This window comes from Mobula birostris, chromosome 10 (assembly GCF_030028105.1).
Source record: "Mobula birostris isolate sMobBir1 chromosome 10, sMobBir1.hap1, whole genome shotgun sequence".
Lineage (NCBI taxonomy): Eukaryota > Metazoa > Chordata > Chondrichthyes > Myliobatiformes > Myliobatidae > Mobula > Mobula birostris.
Window position 1 is genome coordinate 73,891,068 of NC_092379.1, and position 22,544 is coordinate 73,913,611.

The 22,544-nt window shown below is 39.9% G+C and overlaps 1 protein-coding gene across 4 annotated transcripts in view; it reads left to right on the top strand.

Moving 5' to 3' along the window:
* Positions 1-796: 796 nt before the first annotated feature.
* The window catches only part of LOC140204117 (fibronectin type-III domain-containing protein 3A-like), a 153,620-nt gene continuing 131,872 nt past the window's right edge, over positions 797-22,544 (top strand). For all 4 annotated transcript variants that reach the window (XM_072270479.1, XM_072270482.1, XM_072270483.1 and 1 more), the window contains exon 1: positions 797-1,043. The gene's annotated coding sequence lies outside the window, so the exon portion shown is untranslated. The remainder of the gene's footprint in view (positions 1,044-22,544) is intronic.

Consider the following 22,544-nt stretch of genomic DNA (forward strand, 5'->3'; position numbering starts at 1 on the left):
TTCCCCCACACTCTTCTTCCATCTCCCCTCCCTTGTAGACCTCATCAATTCCTCTCCCTCATCCACTTCCTACGTCCTCCCCTCCAACATGTACCCCTTCCTCCGCCCTTACTCTTGCCCTCCTTCTCTCCCTCAATCTCTCCACACTGTTGTAGAGCTCATCCCCATCAACCTCTCTCCCCAATCCCCTTCTTACATGCTTCCCACCAACACCTGCCCCTCCTTCCATCCCCTCATCCTCCTCCACCTCTTTCCCTCCCTTCTCAATCCCAATCTCTCCACATCCTCGTAGAGCTCATCCCCACCAATCCCTCTCCCCAGTCTCCTTCTTACATCTTCCCCCACCATCTTCTCCTCCGTTCATCCGCACCTCTTTCTCTCCCCACCGCTCCCTCCCTTCTCCCCTACCGCATTGTTTCCCATCTTTTCTTTCCCTCCTCCCCATCACTACCCCACCTCCCTGTCCCCATTTGCCACCTCCATCTTGCCCCCACTCCCTGCTCCCCTTCTCTTACCCCATCTCTCTCCTCCCTAACATCCCCTACCTCGCTCTCTAAACTGCCCCTTTTCATCTCCCCCGCCTCCCCACACCTTTCCCTCTCCCCCTCGCCTTTCCTACCCTTCGCCCCATCTTCCGTTTCCTCCTTCCCATCTCGCCCCCTCTCTCCCACTCTGGCCGGCGCTTCCCCCTCTCCCCGCCCCCGTCTCCCACCTCCCTGTCACTATCTTCCTCATCCTTTCTCCGCCCCGTCACTGCCACATTCCCGCCCCCACCTCTCCCCCAGTCCGTCCCCATCTCTCGGCCTTCATTCATGTGATTGGACTTCGTCGAATCCGGCTACAAATGCCACGTATACTTAAACTGGTTTATATGTCCCAGTGCCTCACGGGCGGTTTAATGCACCCGTCGCACGGAATCGGTAAGCAGTCTGCAGTCGTGGATACCGTGAAAGTGATAACAGTACCGTGGAGGCGTTTATTAATGTTATTCACGTCATTCTTCCTCTAAAATCGCAGCTGTATCTTGCGTCCCCATCGGCTAGGTAAGTTATATCGAGAAACTTCTCGGCAGTCCAGTAGCTTGTTAGTTTTATTTTTGGCATGACTTTTTCTTCAAAGTTACCCCTACCCCAGCTTGGTAAAGGAGCCTTTGCTGTTATTCTTTCCACTCCGGATTTGCATGTAGTTAAAGTCTTTGAAAAAGCCTTTAAAAGAAACCTTGTGGTTGTGGACCGTGTGAATGCACAAAAAAACAAACGGTGATAGTTTGAGCCCTGTACTGTAACTCTGTCGCTTGTCTCTGAAGGTAATTAATATCGTTTTGAAAGAAATAAAATACTCGTGTTCAGATATTGTGAAGATTGTAACTATGATTTAGAATGCCTGTTTAATGCACTGAGATAACAATTTTTATTCTCTGATTAGTTTGTTGATACTTCAGATGTTTAAGCCTCTTAAATTTGATACAGCAAATAAAACCATATGTTATATGGACACAGACAGTATGTTTCAAATTTTCCTATGGATTGCTCCTGTTTCTTGCAGTAATTACCTCGTCTGGATTCCTATTTAATATGGAACAGAACAGGCCCTTTGAGCCCTGATATTTGTACTGATCTTGATACCAGATTAAAATGAGCCCATAAGCATACTCCTGGTCTATCGTATGGCTCTCCCCACCCTGCCTGTCTGAATGCCTTGTGAATATTGCAGTGGGTTCTACTTCCATCACTTCCCCTGGCAGCATGTTCCAGGCACTTATTGCTCATTCTGTCAGGAAATGTATCACGAAGATTGAAAGAGTGCAGAGAACATTTACACGGACGTTGCCAGGACTTGAGGATCTGAGTTATAGGGAATGGTTGAGTAGGTTAGGACTTAATTCCCCGGAGTGTAGGAGATTGAGGGAGATTTGATAGAGGTATACAGAATTATGAGGAGTATAGATAGGATTAATGAAAGCAGGCTTTTTCTGCAGCGGTTGGTTGAAGCTAGAGGTTGTAGGTTAGAGGTGAAAGGTGAAATAGTTAAGGAAAGCCGAGGAGGCGTGGTGTGGAATGAGCTATCAGATGAAGTGGTGGATACTGGTTTGATTATAACACTTAAGAGAAGCTTGGATAAATACAATACTGTGAGGGGTATGGTGGGTTATGGTCCAGGAGCAGGTTGATGGGACTACTAAGAAAAGCAGTCTGGCACAAACTAGATAGGCCAAAGGGCTTGTTTCTGTGCTGTCTCTATGACTGTGTGGGGTAAAATATCTTGTATTCCCCTTTCACCTTAAAGGTATGCCCTTTTTTCGTTTGGTATTTCCATACTGGTGAAAAAGACTCTCTGTCCTATCAGGTTGCTTCTCAGTTTTCATTTGTCCTTGCAGAGCATTAGTCACAAACTTCCAGTCAGAGTAATACTCCAACACTGTCTTCTGTGGTCAGCCAATTTTCTATCTAATCTAGAATGTCTCTATACATCCTGTGTTCATCAATCTTCTGAATCAGCCTATCATGTGGAAACTTCTTGACAGTCCTTATTACAACATCCACTGTCCCACCATTATCAGTCATTGGTATTTTAGTTTAGACAGCAGTGAACTTTTTGTGTATTTAAAAGCAATGATAACTTGCTGTCTGTTTTAATAAACTACCATATTTTCATTCTTGTTCAATTTATATTGATGATGGTACCACATATTTCTCACAGTCATAATGGGCCACATTTGTCTTGAAATTAACAGAACAATCACTGTAGTTCTTGAAAGAACAACAGAATTCAATTATGGTATTTAAAAAGATACGTCTGACAAAAACATTTTCCTACTTTTATCTGCAAATGGATTTTTACTTTTTTTTAAGTAGCTGCCTGATAGTTTACTTTTGGGATGAGCTGTTAAAATCTAAAATCTTTGCATACTAATATAATAATGAAGTAACATGATTACTGATCCCAAGGTAGTTTGCATCACATATCTTGAACTAAGAAAGAAGCAATGGAGAGGTGGTAATTAGAAACTTGTTCAGTGACAGAACTTTTAAGTATTGAACACAATTTAAAGGTGTGGAGGCAGAGCTTTATAGAACATGCTTGAAGTTGAAGAACAGTGTCCAATTAACTAAATGTGACCTGACAGCTCAGACAGGGATCACATTAGGTATCTGTCAGTCATAAATCGGTGTATGAACATTTCACATAGGATTCTCAAGCTTTTTATTTCACTTTGACAGTTTTGTTCCTGCCTCTTTGATCAAAAATAACTGACTTCATGATTTGATTCTTTTTTTGTCTACGATGACTATCTTTCAGCATTTCATTTTGACTGCAAGGAATTTATCAGAGAAGCTCCATTCTCCCTTTTACTGTATCTTAATATGTGCTTTCAACAGGAACTTGGTACAAAGATCTACAACCCTGATGACTTTTTTTTTCCCCAGTCTCTGCACCGAGGATGTGAAATAAGCTGGATGGTTACAGGGACAGAAGGAAACAGAATGAGGCCCTTGAGAGCTGACTTGGATTCCATGGGCTGATGTTCAGATTTCTAGTATAGGGTCGTGGGAGAATTGGGTTGGTTGGGGAGGTAGCTGATAAGAAACTAAGTGGGGAGAAATGGGATTAGTGTAAAATGGGTGTTTAACATAGGCCAAATAATGCTGTTTCCATGCTGTGTCAATCAGTGACTAAATATAGCTGCTCAATCACTATTGTTTCAGAAAATAAATGGGACTCAAATTGGGAATTTTGACACAGCTCAAATATTTGTGAATTTAACTGAGAATTTCATTTCTTTCACCCAGGCTTGTTCTTGAGATAAAAATTTAAAACTTAACTTGACTGCGCTAACACAATTATAGCATTAGGTATCAAGGCACATTTATTACAAAATGCTGTGTCTATTTTGACAGCAACATTGAAGCACTGGGGTATCAAAGTGGAACTCCAATTGTGAAGAGGTTCTTTAACCAATTTCACTTAAACTCCGACCACTTCTATCACAAGCGTATATATCTAAACCAATTCTGATTCGAATAAGCAATATACTTTCTAAGACAGTTATCTTGATCCCAAAGGACAAAAACTTTCTCTGTGCTAATTTTGAATAACTAAGGCCAGAGATTTCCAAGCTTCAGTGGGATCGCAGGTCTTTTGTATGTTCCTAGTGCATGGGCTTGAGATATTCCGTACCATCCTGAATGCTTCTTCTCTTTGAGTAATTATGGCCAGGTGTCAGTCAGTTTTGAAGGTTGTTGATTTTTTTTTTCTTCCCTGTCTTGAGTGTGTGCTTTGGATGCCTGATGTGATCAGTACAATGCTAAAGATATTCAGGATCTCAGTGCTAGGGGTATTGGCTTATGAGAGGACAATATCATCAATTTGCTTATTCTTCCAGTGAAAATGGAGGATTTGCATTGTATGCAGAGGTAACATTTTCCAGTGCCTGGAGATGTCTATAGTAGTTGGTCTGGATCTCATGAGCATTGCAAAGACAAAGTGTTTTATGCTGGGTCTGGTGTATGTATGTATGTATATATATATATATATATATATATATATATATAATCTCACTCTCTCGCTCTCTCTGTCTCTCTGTCTCTCTTATATTCTTGTGTTTCTCACTTTTTTGTTGCCATTTGCCTGCTTTGATTTTTGCACTTGGAGGTGGAGGGAGGGTTGATGTCTGCCTTTGAATGGGTTCCATGTTTTTTTTGCTTTGAGGCGGTTGGTGGAAAGACTAATCTCAGGGTTGTATATTACATGCATACTTTTATAATAAATATACTTTGAAACTTTTGAAATGAGAGTCCTGTGTCAGATGAGCTGCATTTGGATCTCTTAATGAAACTTTTTTAAAAAAACTGTAGCAAAAACTTTATTGGAACATGTCTAAGAAACTCTATGAAATCTATACTTTATGAAGGATAGACAGTGTAAAATCTTACACATTTCAGAGGCATTTGGACAAGCGTAGAAAAAATAGACATATTTGAATGGTGATTTCAACTGAAAACATAGTTTGCATACCATGAGTTTCCCCAAATGAACAGGTGTGCTACAAAACAAAGACTATGGATGTTCTGTTAGCCCTTGCTGAAGACTTTGACTAAAATAATGAAAAGCTGGAATTTAGTTCCAACATTGTGGAAGATTTGTGAAAAAGTTCTGCCCGTGAAAACATAAGATTAAAACTCATAAAATTGATTTTTTAAAAATTAGCTAAGGTACAGGTAGACTGATTGTCTAACGGCTAATATTTAAAGTACTGTAGTGTAGAAACAAGAAAATGGATAAAGAGCTTTATCATGTGGGATAGAAATCCTGCAAAGAGATGAGTTTTATGGAATAGATAACTTTATTATGAATAAAAATGTATTAATCCATATTGGGTCAGGAGTATAATGTACAATTAAAGGGTGAGTAAGGAAATAATTGTGATTTTTATCACTGATTACTGACGGAAATTCTTTAGTGGGTAATGTGCCAGACATCAAAGTCTATGGCACATCTTAAGGACTAGAGATTTGGATACATTAAAAGTTGATAAAAATCCTAGGATCTATTAAGTACAGAAGAGATTCATCAGGATGCTGCCTGGATTGAAGGATTTTTCTTTTTTTGTGAAGCAAACGAGGTTGAGAAGTGACCTGATAAAATTATTTAAGATTATGAGAGGAGTAGATGGTCAAAATCATTTTTTCCCTCTCACTGTTGGATCTCAAAGACTCATACTCATAGATTTAAGGCGAAAGGAAGGAATTTTAAAAGATCTTTTTTAATAACATGTTTGATATCGGGAATTCACTATTAGAGGAGGTGGTAGAATAGGAAATAATTATGTATTTAGGAGAAATTTAGACTGGCATTTAAGTAGGGAAAGCATGGCAATATATAGTCCAAATCCAGGCAAATAGATTTGCTGTGGGTGAACAAAAAAGCCAGCATAGATATGGTAGGTCAGTGGGCAATTAGTCTTAAGAATTAGGAGGGAAAGTCGATTAGTTGGTCTTCAGAACCTGACCTATTCATCGATTAGCAGTTAGCATCTACCTTAGCTCTATTTTCCGATGCTATCTCGTATTCCTTGATTTCCTTATGATCTAGAAATGTGTCCATCTCTTTGTTGTATGAGGAGGCTGATGAAAAATCCAAATTCACCACATCCTTTAGTCTACCTTTGTATATTCCACTAGTCATTTCCTTGGGAATTCCAAAAGATTAGTCAAACATTGCTCAATCCTGTTTGTCTTTTTGAGGTTTTCTATTATTGCATCATTCTGTCGTAGATTCCAACATTTTCCCTACTATTGATCGGGTAACTGATCTTTATTTCCTTTCTTAATTAATAAAGTCACACTTACTTTTCTGCAGGAATCATTGCAGATCTCTTGATTATCTAGAGATTACAACCATACACAGCCACCTCTTTCAAGACTTAGAACTAGGTACTTTTGGATCCATGGTGTTTATAATCCTTAATTTCTTTTGTTTTCAATAGCTCTCATTTTTGGCTAATTCTCTTTTGTAAAAATCCATGCAGTTTTTTTGTGAATTATCTTCTATTAGCTTATTCCCCACTTTGCTATTGCAAGTATCCTGCCATTGGCTGTAAGGAAATCACATTTGCTCTTGCCAGTCTTTCACTGTATTCCATCTTCCATCTTTCACTAATTGGTTCTCCTTTGCTGAATTCTAAAAGGCTTGTAATCCTCAAGCTTGCTTTTATCCCTGGCAACAGTATAGGTTCTTCATTTGATTTTAATGCTACCTTTTAAATTCTCCAGTCACCCATGGCCGGATCACTTCACCTGTTGGTCCTTCACCTGTTCTTGGTGAATGACATATCATTTAAATACTAACCATTAGCAGTTACAGCATTGAACTGAACCGATCTATATAGTGAGGTTATTCCAACTGTACTGTTACTTGGGTATCATATAATATTGACTCAATAATGAAACAGGAGTGGTGCTATTAAGTCAAAGTGGTGCGTGTGATTTGAAGTGTGTGGTGGCTTTGCTGGAGATCCCAAGTTTAGAAGGTTTTTTCTCATGTTTAGGTATCCTGCTTTCAATGATGTCAATTGTAATGCGCTCAGAGATAAATGTCAAGGAGATAGTACTATCAAACTGAGGAAAGATTCACATACTGTAGCTCTTTTTGTATACATTAGGAGTAGAGAATAAAGAAAAACATTACTGGAGATCTTTAACATCAAACTATGTGGATGATAAGGAAGTTTGATATCTTTTACTCATCTATGACTACACAGCCTGTTGGACTAGTATTGATCTGAAGTCCTGTTGAGTTTCTTTGAAATAGTGTTTAGTGGTTGTAGTAGAAGTGTTTCCACTTCTCCTAGAATGTAATAACTCAGAACAAAATTGGATGTCATAATGGATATATCCTCATTCTGGTTCTTGATATTAATAAAGCTAATTTTTTTCTTAATCTGAGTGACAAATTTGCAGCTTCAAATTTAAAAATTAAAGCTGTAATTCTTTTGCAACTTGAGCAATGCAAATAAGTGACCATGGATCTGCGCCTGGAAAGTCTTCACTCTCCAGGGCGCAGGCCTGGGCAAGGTTGTATGGAAGACCAGCAATTGCCCATGCTGCAAGTCTCCCCTCTCCACGACACCAATGTTGTCCGAGGGTATGACATTAGGAACCATACAGCTTGGCACTGGTGTCGTCGCAGAGCAATGTGTGATTAAGCGCCTTGCTCAAGGACACAACACGTTCCCTTGGCTGGGGCTCGAATTAACGACCTTCAGGTTGCTAGTCCAAGGCTAGTCCAATGCCTTAACCACTTGGCCACGTGCCCACATGTGAGGAGATGATGGATCTGATAATAAATACTAAACAATTAGTAAAATGGAATGTTTAATGGCTGGTACAGAATGAGATGATCAAATACTGCATGTAATAAGATTTTATATAATTCTGAGGATGAATAACTTTGTTCCAGAATATCATATGATATTCCCAGTGAGAGTTCCATGTTTTCTTAAGGATTTTGCTTGTGGTGGGGGAGGGACTTTGGAGCTTGGATGTTCTACCATTCATTCAAATGGGGTTTCTTGTTTTGTAGATGTCTGTGAAGAGTACGAATTCCAGTTGTGTACTATCGACATTCTCTGATGTTAAAGGAACCTAACTTGGCAAAATATTTGCTACTAGTTAAGTCCTTAAGAAAATGTGTGAATGTGAATAAAGCCAATCTCACTTACATGTGATGTTAATTTGCGTTATGCATCTTAATCCATTGGAGAAGCTGTCCAGCCACAGATATAGTAAAATATGACGCATTTAAAGAGTTAAGTAGCACAATCAATAACCTTGATTTGACTTTTTCAAATGAATAGGAATCTGTCTCTACCAAGAACTGCAACTTCAGTCTGTAATTTAGAATGGGTTTATTATTGGCACCAAGATGCAGTGGAGAATCTTTCTCCATGCTACCATGTATAGGTATACTGAGATAGTAAAAGGTAAGAACATAATGCAGAATATTATGTGTGGCAATTAAAGTGCAGTACAGGTAATCAAATAAAAACAGGGGCCACAGTAAAGTAGATTAAGAAATTAGAATTTCTCTTTAGCATGTGAGAGATCTGTTCAGGAGTCTGATATCTGTGGGATGGAAGCTGTTCTTGAAAGCATGTCCCACCAGACTCAAGTACCTACCCAATGAGAGAAGAGCAATGATCTAGGTGGGAGGGCTCCTTAATTATGTCACTGCTTTCCCAAGGCAGCAGGAAGTGTACACTGAGTCAGTGGAGGGAAAGCTGGTTCGCGTGATACAACTTGCAGCTCTGTGCAATTTCTTGCAGTCTTGGACAGTCGCCATATCAAGCTATGATGCATCTGGAGAGGATGCTTTGTATAATGCATCTGTAAAATTAGGTAAGAGTCATTCGAGATGTGCTGAATCTCATAGCTTTCTGAGGAAGAAGAGACATTGATGCTACAGCCAAGAGAACAGACCAATGTGGCTGAACCAGGACCAGATGATGACACTTACACAAAAGAATTTGAAGTTCTCAATATCTCCACCTTTGCATCATTGATACAGGCAGGGTTCTTGGTCTTGCTTCCTGAAGTTGATGGCCAACTCCATTATTCTGCTGACATTGGGGGTCTTGGCCTGAAACAGTTACTGCTTATTCCTCCATCGTAGATGTTGCTGACTTTGAGTTCCTTCAGCATTTTGTTTCTGTTCAGAAAATTTCCAGCATCTCTAAAATGTCTTGTCTCTTTGGGGCGAGGTGGTCTTGAAGACATGCTATTAGGCTCTCTGTGTCTTTTATTTAAGAACTGGCCCACTACAAAGGTGTTGCTTGTAGACCTGAAGATGGAGAGAACAGAAATTGATTTCTAGTCTGAATGATTTTATAAGTGTACATTCTACCTTATTTTACCTTTGCAGAGAGTTGATCGGTATTTCTACTCTCAATTAATATTCAGTAACTTTTTTTGTTAAACAAAAATGCATGCTCAGTGTGGTCTGGACCAGATTTAGTTGAAATGAATCAATAATGTTTACTTCTAGCATGTATTTTACTAGGCCTGCAAATGACTGTAGAACAGCAACTAAATTGGCTGACTTACAGTATTAAAAACCATTAACTACTTGACAAAATTTTGCATTATCTAATGTAATAATTTTGGTTATAAATTCTCATTTCATGTACTTGTGTGACCACATTTCAGTTTTGTATGTAGAGAATCTGCAGAGATCGCTGACAAAATTATTTGTACTTGAAAGGCTACACTGTGACAGTTGTATCTAATGGATTATATTGCAGTGGAAGATCCTTTCTAAGCTGTGGTGAAAGGGCATTGAAGTAGAGCCTTATCCTTGGTGTTACTGATGTACTAATTTAAATGTATTTGAAGCTGTGGGGTTTTCTGAAATGCTGTCATTCTACAGCTTAAGCAAATTTATAAAATTATATGCCATCATGTTTGTCTGAGCTTTTCATCTTGAATTTATATTGAGATTTACTATGAGCTATTTTGCATATCAGGAAGCAGGAAACCATTTCTGTCTGATGTGTTTATGAACATGTACAGATGTTTTATATTGTCAGCTCTAACTTGGTGTTAGTTCCTAAATTAGGGTTGGACTTTGTTTCAGCATGAAATAAACGTGACTTGCTCTATATAATGTAAATAAGTTCCTGAAAGAATCTGAATTTGTATCAGCCACAAACCTCGCACAATGAAAACCTGCAATGATTTTGAAAATGGTAACATTGTTCTAAGGTATTCAGCCAAGTAATGGTAATCAAGGGTTTGTCAAGATCTGCATTTCTGAACAGTATAAAGAAGAGGCAGATGGATTAATGAAGCATGGGAATTAGGCAGTTGAATATATGCCATTTTAGAATTGGAGGGTTGGATATGAAGAGTGATTGGGTTTGTAACATTAAATTAATACTTGGGTACAATTGGTTATTAACATTAGATTCCACTTTTTATTATTCACGTTGTTGTCAAGAACAAGTATGCACAAAACCATTGGAAGATTTCAAATATAAACCTCTTCTGGTCTAACCAAGGATGACAAAGTTATTGTAAGAAATATTAGCACAGTTGTAATACAAGGCAGAAACAGGCCCCTTTGGACAAACTGGCCCATACCAACCACAGCATCATCCTACCTGCTAGACACAGTTGCCTATAACCTTCCAAACTTTCGTGCCCCCAATGCCTCCTAAATGTTGCAGTTGTACCTGCCTTAACCACATCCTCTAGCAACTTATTCAAGATAAGATCTAGAAGAGATCTAGATAATCCAAGAACCTAAATCCCTGTGCCCTGCACCAGCTCCTCAGCCACACATGCATCCGGCCTATCTTTCTATTTCTGGACTTGCTACCACACGGCACTGACTGTAATCTGAAGACACCACCCTGAGGTCTTGTATTTTTATTTCTTGCCTTTGTCCTTGTATTCATTCTGCAGAATGTCTGCCCTCGCTGTACCTGTGTGATTTGTAGCATCAAGTATATTGTACCTGGGGAGAGTGTATGGCTTCCTCTTACTCTTGGCTCTATCAGCTCTTTGAGCCGTGCTGCCTAGCAACCCCCAATAACCTGGTTTTAACCCCAATCACATCAGGATACAATTTATAATAGCCAATTGACCTACTAAATGGTAGGTCATTGGACTACGAGAGGAAACTGGAGCACTAGGAGAAAACCCACACATTCCTCTAACAAACTTACAAACTCCTTACAGAGAGTGCCGAGGGTGAACTCCGATGCCCTGAGCTGTGATAGAGTTGTACCAGCCATGTCGCTACCGTGGCGTACCTTTTAAAAGAAAGGACATTGTGTTGCAGTTCTGCAAGTCATTGGTGCGCCTGCACTTGGAACATAGTTTACTGGTTTGGTCACCCTGTTATAGGAAAGACATTATCAAGCTGGAGGGAGTACAGGTGAGATCCACAAGGATTTACCTGGACTCGATGGCCTGAGTTTATAGGGAGAGGATTTTTATTCCTTGGAGCGTAGGAGAATGAGAGGTTTCCTCAGAAGTTTGTAAAATGATGGGGGGTATAGATAGGGTGGACAGCCATAGTTTTTTTTCCTCCCTGCTGGTGCAGGGCACAGGGATTTAGGTTCTTGGATTATCTAGATCTCTTCTAGATCTCATCTCGAATAAGTTGCCAGAGGATCTGGTTGAGGCAGATACAACTGCAACATTTAGGAGGCATTTGGATGGGTACACGGGGGTGGGGAGCACGAAAGTTTGGAAGGTTATAGGTAACTGTGACTAGCAGGTAAGATGATGCTGTGGTTGTCCAAAGCTGGAAGGTAGAGAGGCTGTACAGGGGAGAGATTTAAGAGACCTGAGAGGTAACTTCTTTACAAAGGGTGGGGAGTACTTGAAATGAGCTGCCAGAGGAACTGGTTGGGGTGGATACAATTGAGATCTGTACCTGACATGCACCTCATGGCCGACCAGTGCCTCAATATCCCTTGTCATCCAGGGTTCCCTAATCCCACCAGCTTTGTCCTTCACTCCAATAGCGGCGTACTGGCCCTGAGCACTCTCTGGATCACTTTTAAATGCCTCTCACTTGCCAAACATCCCTTTACCTGCAAACTGCCACTCCCAATTAACCTTCCCTATCTAATGCCCTTAAACTTTGCCTTGCCCCATTAACCACATCAACCTTTCTCCACAGCCACTTTAATAGAATTATGGTCATCTGTCCTCTGGTAGTCCCCCACTGACACATCAGCCTTCAAGCTTCATCTCTGAAGTGTGGGTTAAGAGTAGTCCTTTGTCTAGTAGGTAGATCTACATATTGCTTTAGAAAACTTTCATGAACTAATTTAAATTCTGTCCCATCTAATCCTGTAGCACTATGACAGTTCTAGTCAATATTGGGGAAGTTAGAGATCTGTTATTACAGTTCTAATATTCCTACACCCAATTGTGATTTGCAACATTGTACCTCTAACTTTTGCTAATGATTTGAGGTGCTATTGTATAATTCTATAAATGTGACCACACCTCATTTTTAAAATTCTATCCAGTACTAATGTGAGATGATGGGAAGTTTAAAGGAGATGTACATGGTAGGTTTGTACCCAGAACGATAGGAATTGTGACAGCAGATAAAAGAGCAACATTTAAGAGGCACAAGAACAGGCAAGGAATTGAAGGACATAGACCACATGCAGGCAGGTATGTAATTTGGATTGGCATGGTCAGCATAGGCATCGGGACCAAAGGACGTGATTCTTAAACTCTGTTTCTGTAATGACTGTATCACAATTTACCCAATTTCCCTCGGGATCAATAAAGTATGTCTCTCTGTCTATCTAATCCCTTGTGCCTATTCATCCCCTAAGTTCACCTGAATTACTGTTATATGTCTTACATTAAAATAAATGCAGTTTAGCTTATCAGACCTTTCTTCCCACCTCTGCCTGGTCCACCTACTAGGCTTGCTCCATTTTACCTCCCATATTTGATTTTATTTTGTCGTAATTGCATTAGATCCCATCCTCCAGTTGGACTAGATTCGAGCTTTCCTATTAGCTGTAGCAAATCTCCCCACCAGGATATTAACTACCTTCTAGCTGGGGTGCAACCCATCCCTCTAGCACATTGTGCAGGGAGTAATCCAAAGATTATAACCCTTAAGGTCCGACTTCTTAAATTTTTTGCTTAACTCCTTGTATTCACTCTGTAGGACCTCATCACTCTTTCTACCTATCTCATTCATACCAAAGTTCAAATAACGTTGTGTTGTCCACCCTTCCCCTTGAGAATATTCTGAAAGTGCTGAGACTACTTTGACCTGGGCAGCAGGGAGGCAATATATCCTCCTGAGTTTCATTTGTTGCCAAATAATCTTGTCTTTCTCCTAACTACTGAGTCTTTTATCACTATAGCTCTCTTGACTCTGCTATGCATCAGTTAGTTCTGGGTAACGCAGACCTGTTGGCTTTGTATGCGTGCATGTGTGTGTGTGTGTGTGTGTGTGTGTGTGTGTGGGACCCTTTGCGCAAAGAACTGGTCTGATGCTGTTATTTCTCTAGCAAAAGAATTTCTTCCAAAATTGTATTTGGATTAAGTGTTTTAAGTTTGCAAGCTGAGTTTCTGTGTACATTTTCTGCCAGATACATCAGGCAACGATTAAAAAAAACACATTTTTGCATAAACTTGTTAAGGGGATGGCCTTGTGGTTAATAAGTTGGAGATACAGAACTCAGCAGACCTTTCTGGCCCTTCGAACCTCACCATCCAGCAACACCCAACAACCCTGATTGTTCCTTGATTAGGTTAGGGCTAATTTACTACGTCCAATTAACCTACCTGGTAGGCCTTTGGACTGTAGGAGAAAACTGGAGGTTCCAGAAAAAAGCCCACATTTTCTATGGGAAGGATGTACAGAGAACGGAATGGCATTGGAATTGAACTCTGAACCCTGGAACACCCCGAGGTGTAATAATGTCACACTAACCACTCCGCTACCATGGCACCCAAGGTATAATGGTTTGTAATATGTCCTATTTTGGTTGTTCGGATTCTGGTGAGATTGTATTTTTATAACTGAAATAATGGCTCTTGTCAAATTGTTTTCTTACCTGCATATTTTTTGTGCAGAAGACTTGATTCTGTAAATGTTTCCTTGCTAGCTGTTTTATTGGGATTATTATCTTTTTATTTAGATCTTGCAATATCGTAGCTGTTGGACAAGGATATATTTTCTTAAGTCCTCTTTGTGGAAATCATACCTCATTAATATACTATAGGTAATTAGAGAGGCTTTGTTGATTTTAATATTTTAATATAGTTAAACTGGAACAAAAACAATAAGACTTTTTAGCTAAACTGAATTTCCTAAAATTTTACTTATTTCCCCTGATGTTTACTTGTTTTCATTCACCATTAATTGTTCAAGGAAAATGCTTTTAACTTTTTGAGCAACACGCAGAAAATGCTGAAGGAACTCAGCAGGCCAGGCAGCATCTATGGAAAAGAGTACAGTCAACGTTTCGGGTTGATACCCTGCGGATTTCCAGCAACTGCAGATTTTCTCTTGTTTGCGATTGGATTTAACTTTTTTTGGTTTATGCTTATTACAGTTCATTTATCTTTAAGGCTGGTAAATACAGCTAGTCTTGTATCCGGATAATTTTCCGGATAGTGACCAAGTATAGCAAGTCTAGTAGGTGGTCCAGGCAGAGGTGGGAAGAGAGGTCTGACAGGCATTTATTTTAATGCAAAACAGATAACTAGTAATGCAGGTGAACTTGGGAGATGAATATAGTTGGTCTACATATGGATGCCATGAGTTGAGTGTTGATCACATCTGTGGGATCGCTAACTTTTCTCTGAAATATCAAACCCAAAAGTTCCAATGATTTGTAAGGGCTTAATCTGGTCAATGACTTCACATGCTCAGAATAGCAGACTGTATTCCTTACTTTTATTCCAGTCGTCAATATCCACACACAACTAGAGCACTACATTGACTCCTAGAGAAGTACAGCACAGAAACAGGCCTTTGGCCCATCTAGTCCATGCCAAAAAACATTTTAAACTGCCTACTCCCAACAACCTGCACTGGGACCATAGCCGTCCATAACCCTACTATCCATGTAACTATCCAAACTTCTCTTAAATTTTGAAATCAAACCCGCATGAACTACTTGCACTGCCAGCTCATTCCACACTCTCACAACCCTCTGAGAAAATTTCCCCTCATGTTCCCTTTAAACTTCTCACCTTTCACCCTTGAGCCATGACCTCTGGTTGTAGTCCCACCATACCTCAGTGAAAAAGCCTGCTTGCATTTACCCTATCTATACGCATTTATAATATTGTATACTTCTATCAAATCTCCTCTCAATCTTCTATGTTCTAAAGAATTCAGTCCTAACCTATTCAATCTTCCTTTAACTCGGGTTCTGCAGATCCGGCAACATCCTTGTAAGTTTTCTCTGCACTGCTTCAACCTTATTTACATCTTTCCTGTGGGTAGGTGACCTAAACTGCACATAATACTCCAAATTAGGCTTCACCACCATCTTATACAACTTCAACAAAACATCTCATCTTCCGTACTCAATACTTTTTCTGTTGGCCAATGTACTAAGAGCTTTCTTTATGACCCTACCTACCTGTGATGCCACTATCAAGGAATTATGTACCTATATTTCCGGATCCCTTTGATCTGCCACATTCCTCAGTATTCTATTGTAGATGGTATAAGACCTACCCTGCTTGGTCCTACCAAACTGCAAAACCTTGCATATGTCTGCATTAAGTCCTATCTGCCATTTTTCAGCCCATCTTTCCAGCTGATGCAGATGCCTCTGCAAGCCATGATAGCCATCCTCATTGTCCATTACACCCCCCAATCTTGGTGTTATCCACAAATTTTCTGATCCAGTTAACCACATTATCATTCAGATCATTGACATAGATGACAAACAACAAAGCATACGGCTCCGATCCCTGTGGCATTCCATTGGTCACAGGCCTCTAGTCAGAGAGGCAACCCTCTATGACCAGTCTCTGGCTTCTCCCACAAAACCAATGTCTAATCCAATTTACTACCTCATCCTGAATGCCAAGCAACTGAACCTTCTTGAGCAGACTCCCATGTGGGACTTTGCCAAATACCCTATTAAAGTCCATGTAGATAACATCCACTGCCCTGCCTTCATCCACTTTCCTGGTAACTTCCTTAAAACTCTATAAGATTGGTTATACGTGACCTAGCACGCAGGAAGCCATGCTGGCTATCCTTAATCAGTCCATGTCTATCCAAATACTTATGTATCTGGTCCCTTAGAATACCGTCCAATAACTTTCCCACAACTGATGTCAGATTCACCAGTTTATAAATTTCCTGGTAAATGTTTGGGGCCTTTTTTAAACAGAGAACAACACTGGCTATCCTCCAATCCTCTGGTACCTCTCCTTTGCTAAGGATGATTTAAGTATCTCTGCTAGGGCCCCAGCAACTTCTGCACGCCTCCCATAGGATCAGAGGGGGCACTATGTCAGGCCCTGGTGATTTATTCACCCTGATTTCTCCCAGGATAACAAATACCACCTCCTCTGTAGTCTATACAGGGTCCATGAAGTTGATACCGCTTTGCCTTACTTCTGTAGACTCTGTATCTGTCTCCCGGGTAAATATAGATGTAAAGAATACAGTTCTGATCTTCCCCTTTTGTTTAGGCTCCACACATGGATTACCATTCTGGTCTTCCAGAATACCAGTTTTGTCACTTGCAATCCTTTTGCTCTTAACATATCTATAGAATCCCTCAAGATTCTCCTTAACCTTGTCTGCTAGAGCAACTTCATGCCTTCTTGATTAATTTCAGCAGTGTTCTCTTGCATTTCTTGTACTCCATAAGCACTTCATTTGTTCCTGCTAGCAATTACTTTTTTCTCTTAACCAGGGTCTCAATATCTCTTGAAAATCCTACACTTATCTTTACCTTTTTATTCTGACAGGCACTTAAGCTTTGTACTCTCAAAATTTTGTTCTTGAGGGCCTCGCACTTTCCAAGTACACCTTTGCCAGAAAACAGTCTGTCCCAAACCACACTTGTCAAATCATTTCTGATATCATCAAAATTGGCCTTCCTCAATTGAGAATCTCAACCCACAGGCTAGAACCATCTCTTTGCATATTTACCTTGAAGCTAATTGCATTGTGATTACGAGATGCAAAGTGTTCCCCTACACAAATTGTCACCTGCCATATCTCATTCCCTAATAGCAGATCCAGCATCGCATGCTCTCTCATCGGGATTTCTACTGATGAAGGAAACTTTCCTGAACCTATTTGCCAAACTCTTTCCCACCTAGTCCTTTTATAGTATGGGAATCCCAGTCAATATGTGGACAGTTAAAATCACCTACAATAACAACCTTGTCTTTCTTGCAACAGTTTGTAATCTCTTTACAAATTTGTTCTCTAAATCCCTAGGACTGTTGGGTGGTCTGTAATATAGACCCATTAACATGGTCACGCTTCTCTTATTTCTCCGTTCCACCCATTACGCCTCACTAGTCGAGTTCTCTGTCTGTCCTGATGGAGCACCGCTGTGACATTTTCTCTGACTAGTAACGCCACCCGTCCTCCTTTAATCCCTCCTGCTCTGCCACATCTCAAACCACGGAACCCCGGAATACTGAGTGACCAGTTCTGTTCCTCCTGCAGCCAAGTTTCACTAATGGCTACAACGTCATAATTCTAGGTGTTGATCCGTGCCCTGAGCTCATCTACCTTTCCTACGATACTTCTTGCATTGAAATCTATGCAGTTCAGGACACTAATCGCACCATGCTCGACCTTTTGATTCCTAACTTTGTCTTACCAACATTTGCCTCCACATCCTCTCCACTAACTGTTCCGGCACTCCAGTTCCCATCCCCCTGCAATTCTAGTTTAAACCCCACCATGCAGCGTTAGCAAATCTTCTGGCTAGGATATTAGTCCAGTTCAGGTGCAAACCTTTGCTTCTGTACAGTTCCCACCTTCCTTGGAAGAGAGCCCAATGATCCAAAAATATTATACCATTTCTCCTACACCAGCTCCTTAACAATGCATTAAATTGAATAATGTTCCTAGTTCTGGCCTCACTATCATGTGGCATGGGTAGCAATCCTGAGATCACAACCCTTTAACTTAGCAGCAAACTCCCTACACTGCCTATGCAGAACTTTGTCACTTGTCCTACCCATGTAAGTGGTACCTACATGGACCACAGCCTCTGGATGTTCACCCTCCCACTTAAGAATGATGAGGACTCAATCCAAGATGCCTCCCGGGTGCCAGGGCCTGGGACAACATACCATCTAGGAATCTCTTTCTGACCACAGAACCTGCTGTCCATTCCCTAACTAACGAATCCCCTCACCACAGCATGCCTCTTTTAACCCCCTTCCCTTCTGATTCATAGAGCCAGACTTGATGCCAGAGACCCAACCACTGTGACTTTCCTCTGCTAAGTCAAACCCCCCCCCCCAAAAAAAACCCCACCCAAGGGTATCCAAAGTGATATACCATTTGATGAGGGGGATGGCTACAGGGGTACTTAGCACTGACTCCTTGATCCCTTTTCCCCTCCTGACTGTCACCCAACTTCTCGTGTTCTGCACCTTGGGTGTAACTATCTCTCTATGTGTCCTATCTATCACCCGTTCAGCCTCCTGAATGGTCCAGGGTTCAACCAGCTCTAGCTCCAACTCCTTAACGTGGATTGTTAGAAGCTGCAGCAGCTGGATGAACTTCTTATAGTTGTAGTCATCAGGGACACTGGACCTTCCCACATCCTGCAAGAGGAGTTTTCCACTATCCAGCCTGGCATCTCTGCTGTCCTAACACAGCAGATATAAAGAAGGGAAGGGAAGAAATTTTAACCTAGAATTTTTCTTTTATTTTTACTTTCTCTGACTGAAGCCTCAAGATCACCACTCTGACCCTGTCTGCTGCACTTGCCCTGACTTCCTTTAATTTGCTTTTGTTAATTGATCTCAAATGCGAATTGGTTGCTGGTCAAAGCTCTATTACACTGCCGAGACCCACTGCTCCCTTTTCTACTTGGTCAGTGGACTTGGATGAAATCTCCTTCTCTCAAACTTCCGATGTCTGGATTGGTTAGTGGTCAAAGCTCTATTACATTCTGCTGATTTGAACATGCATATTTAAGATTCTTGTCTAAAAGTTGAATCAGAATCGAGCTTATTCCTAGAAATAACATTTTTCAGCAGCTGTCTGAAATAAACATTGGTATTGGTGTTTTTGAATTTGTTGTACAGTATATAATTGCCATTTATTAGGATAATGTATATTGAAATGTATAGAACAAGAAAGGTAGCCAAGTGCATTTATCAATGCTAGAAGTAGGAAAGGAATGGACAAATAAGCGAAACTAGGACAGTTGAGTAATTTTCACGGTTGAACTAGTGATTACATTGATATTGGGAACATTTTGTTCATTCCATGTAGGATGTCAATTAAGGAATTAGTAGAGTTAAGAGAAATAGTTAATTAATTTCAGAATGGCATTTCCAAACCAATGCTGTCTTTTCAGAAGACAAAATTAAGGGCAAGCATGTAGATGACAAATGAGACCAGTATAAATCTTCTACAGGTTCCAGAGTTAATGGTGCTGATGAAGCAAGAGAAGACATTACAGATGTAGGGTAGACAATGACAGCATTTGGAGAAATGTATAAGTTGCCTGAAACATTTAATTTTAAGGCATAAAAACCAAATGGGAAATATGTTTTTCTGTGGCTGATGAAGAACTAAAGGTATTATTAACTCTAAGAATTTAAGAAATTGTCCAAACATCAGGTGGCTTCTTGGACTACTCTGGGACCTAAACCCTGCCACCATGATTCGGTCTGTACCCAACCTTTCCAATACGACCTGGCACTTAAATCTATCAAACATCGGGACTGTTCTCACTCCTGGCAATACCCCATCTCTTCCTTGACTCTGCTTCAACCCCACCTCTGCCTTTACCTCAACCAAGCCTTCCCTCCTCCTCCACCAATGCTTGCCTGAGCTTTTCTCACTCGTTTCTCACCTGCGTCTCCATCAACGCCTCTACTTGCTTTTCCATTTGTTAGCATTGATTGTTATTAATAAAGTGTTGTTAATAAGGTACTTAGTAGTTTGTTTTGTTTTTGCTTCCATTAAGTAGTCGCTGGACATCGCCAGTGCCATCATAAACTGGCTCGTTAATATACTGATGGTTAGAAAATTAGTTATTGGATGGAACGCAAAAAGTGTGGGGGAGAGAAAAGAATTTTTAGGTTGGCAGGTGAGTAGTGAATGACCACTACGATCAGTAAATGAGTGCACAGCTACACTCAATCTATTTCAACGATTTGGCTGAGGGGATCAACTGTCTTATTTCCAAGTTTGTTGGTCATGTGTAAAATTACTTGGGATTGAGAGTTTGGAGGAGAATGTAACGAGGCTTAAGGAGATATAAACAAGTCGAATAAGGAACAAGAACATGGCTGATGGAATACAATATGGAAAAGTGTGAGGTTATGCATTTTGTACGTGACTGAAAAGTAGAGCTTTTTAATAGTGAAGGATTGCATATTGTTTATGTTCAAAGGGACCTGGATGTCCTTGCACTTAAGTCACTGAGGTCCAAAATACAGGTGCAACAAGCTAGGAAGAGCACTAAGATGAGAGCGAATAGCTTAGTATAGCCCATGAATATGCAAATATTGTAAAGGGCCTTGGTAAGACTGTATCTGGAGTATTGCATATAGTTTTGGTCACCTTATCTGAGAGAGGATGTAACTGCTATAGAGAACACAATGAGGTTTCACTACGTATCACAAGTGATATCTTGGCATTGAGGGAATCAAGGGTCATGCAGCCAGTGATCTTACAGAATAGCAAAGTGGGTTTGAAGGACTGGATGGCTTACTGCTATTCCTCTTTCTTGTGTCAACTTAAACCAAAGGCATACACACTCCTATTTTTTCATTATTAAATGAATATCAAAGATGGGTTGTGGAGCAAGATGATTTTAAAAAAAAAGGCAAACATTACTTATTTTTTGTTTGTACTTTATTTATAGATTTTGCTGGTTTCATATTTACTCATTTATATTGTTGGATTCTGGTGTTTTAAATTCAATGTTATTATAAGTCAGGAACGAGGCATAAATTGTGTTGCTTCATAGTCGTTTTATTAAGAGTTGATAGAACAAAGAATAGGAACAGAATCGTGACAGGTGTCACTGCTCCTTGAAGAGATAAACGAAAGATGGCGCCTAGCATAAAACAGCTACTTTCATACCCAAAGATAAGAAAAGTTTCATTCAGATCCATAATGTTGGAAAGCACTTGGTCAATACTGCTGTAAAAGTTAACCAATGAGGAAATACTTATTCACATAAATGAAGTACAAAGAAGTGCCAGAATTATACTTTGTATTGCCACTAGAAGCATATTAAACTGTTATGTGTATGTAAGGGCTACTTAAGATACAAGCAAATAATTAATTGTTACATCGCAAAGAAATTGATAATTAAAATTAAACAGTCAGATCTAATAATCCCGTTTTTGATTCTAAATCATACGTTTAGAATCATTACTTCTGAAAATTCAATGGTAGAAAAACTTGTGCTATTTATGTTATATATAAATAATCAAAAAACTACTTGGGTTGTGGAATATCATGGTATATTCAAAGCATTTGTAAGATTATGTCACAGTTAGGCAGATTAGTGGGTTCACATAAATTTGAATTATTCTGTTAATGATCGGCTTTAAGCAAGTACAAAGGGATGTAACTTGTAAGGCATATTAGTCTGAATAATATGACTTGTAATACTGAGTAACCCCAACTTCTGAGACCGGAATGAATCCAATCAAAGAAATGCCATTTATTAGATTGATGCATTATAGCTGCTGCTTTACGAATATGATCAACCAAATTAGTTGTGCATTCAGGCTTGTCAGGTATGTAAGTACAACACTCCTTGCCTATAACTGTGTTTGCTCCTTAACTGCTAAGAGTATATCTAATGCTGTTTGGTTTTGAAGAACCATCTTGTGCATGGCATCCCTTTTCTGCTGTAACTTTTCGCAAGATTTCAGCAGTCTCATGGCTTACTGTTTCTAAGGCTGCAGCGACATCTTAAATTTCTCTTGTGCTCCTTGCAACTCCATAAAATGGGAACAAAATTGATGTAAGACGATCTCCTTCTGAAATGTCTTGTTTGTTTCAAGACTCTGGAGGTAAAGGTAAGGTGTGTGTATATCTCATGTAACTAGAAACATACCCTAACCAATTACGTGGAAGGGACATACAGACTCCATTTCATTATTGTTCCATGAACTTAGACCATTTCTTGTTACCTGACAGGACCTTTGTTGAATTGTAATGTTTCTAATTGTCAATAATACAAGTATACATTATGAGTCATCTCAACTGGCACATTGAGTAGGGAAAATTGGCAAAAGTATAACAACAAATAATGTTAAAATAAACTTCATAATGTCCAGTATTTGTTGACT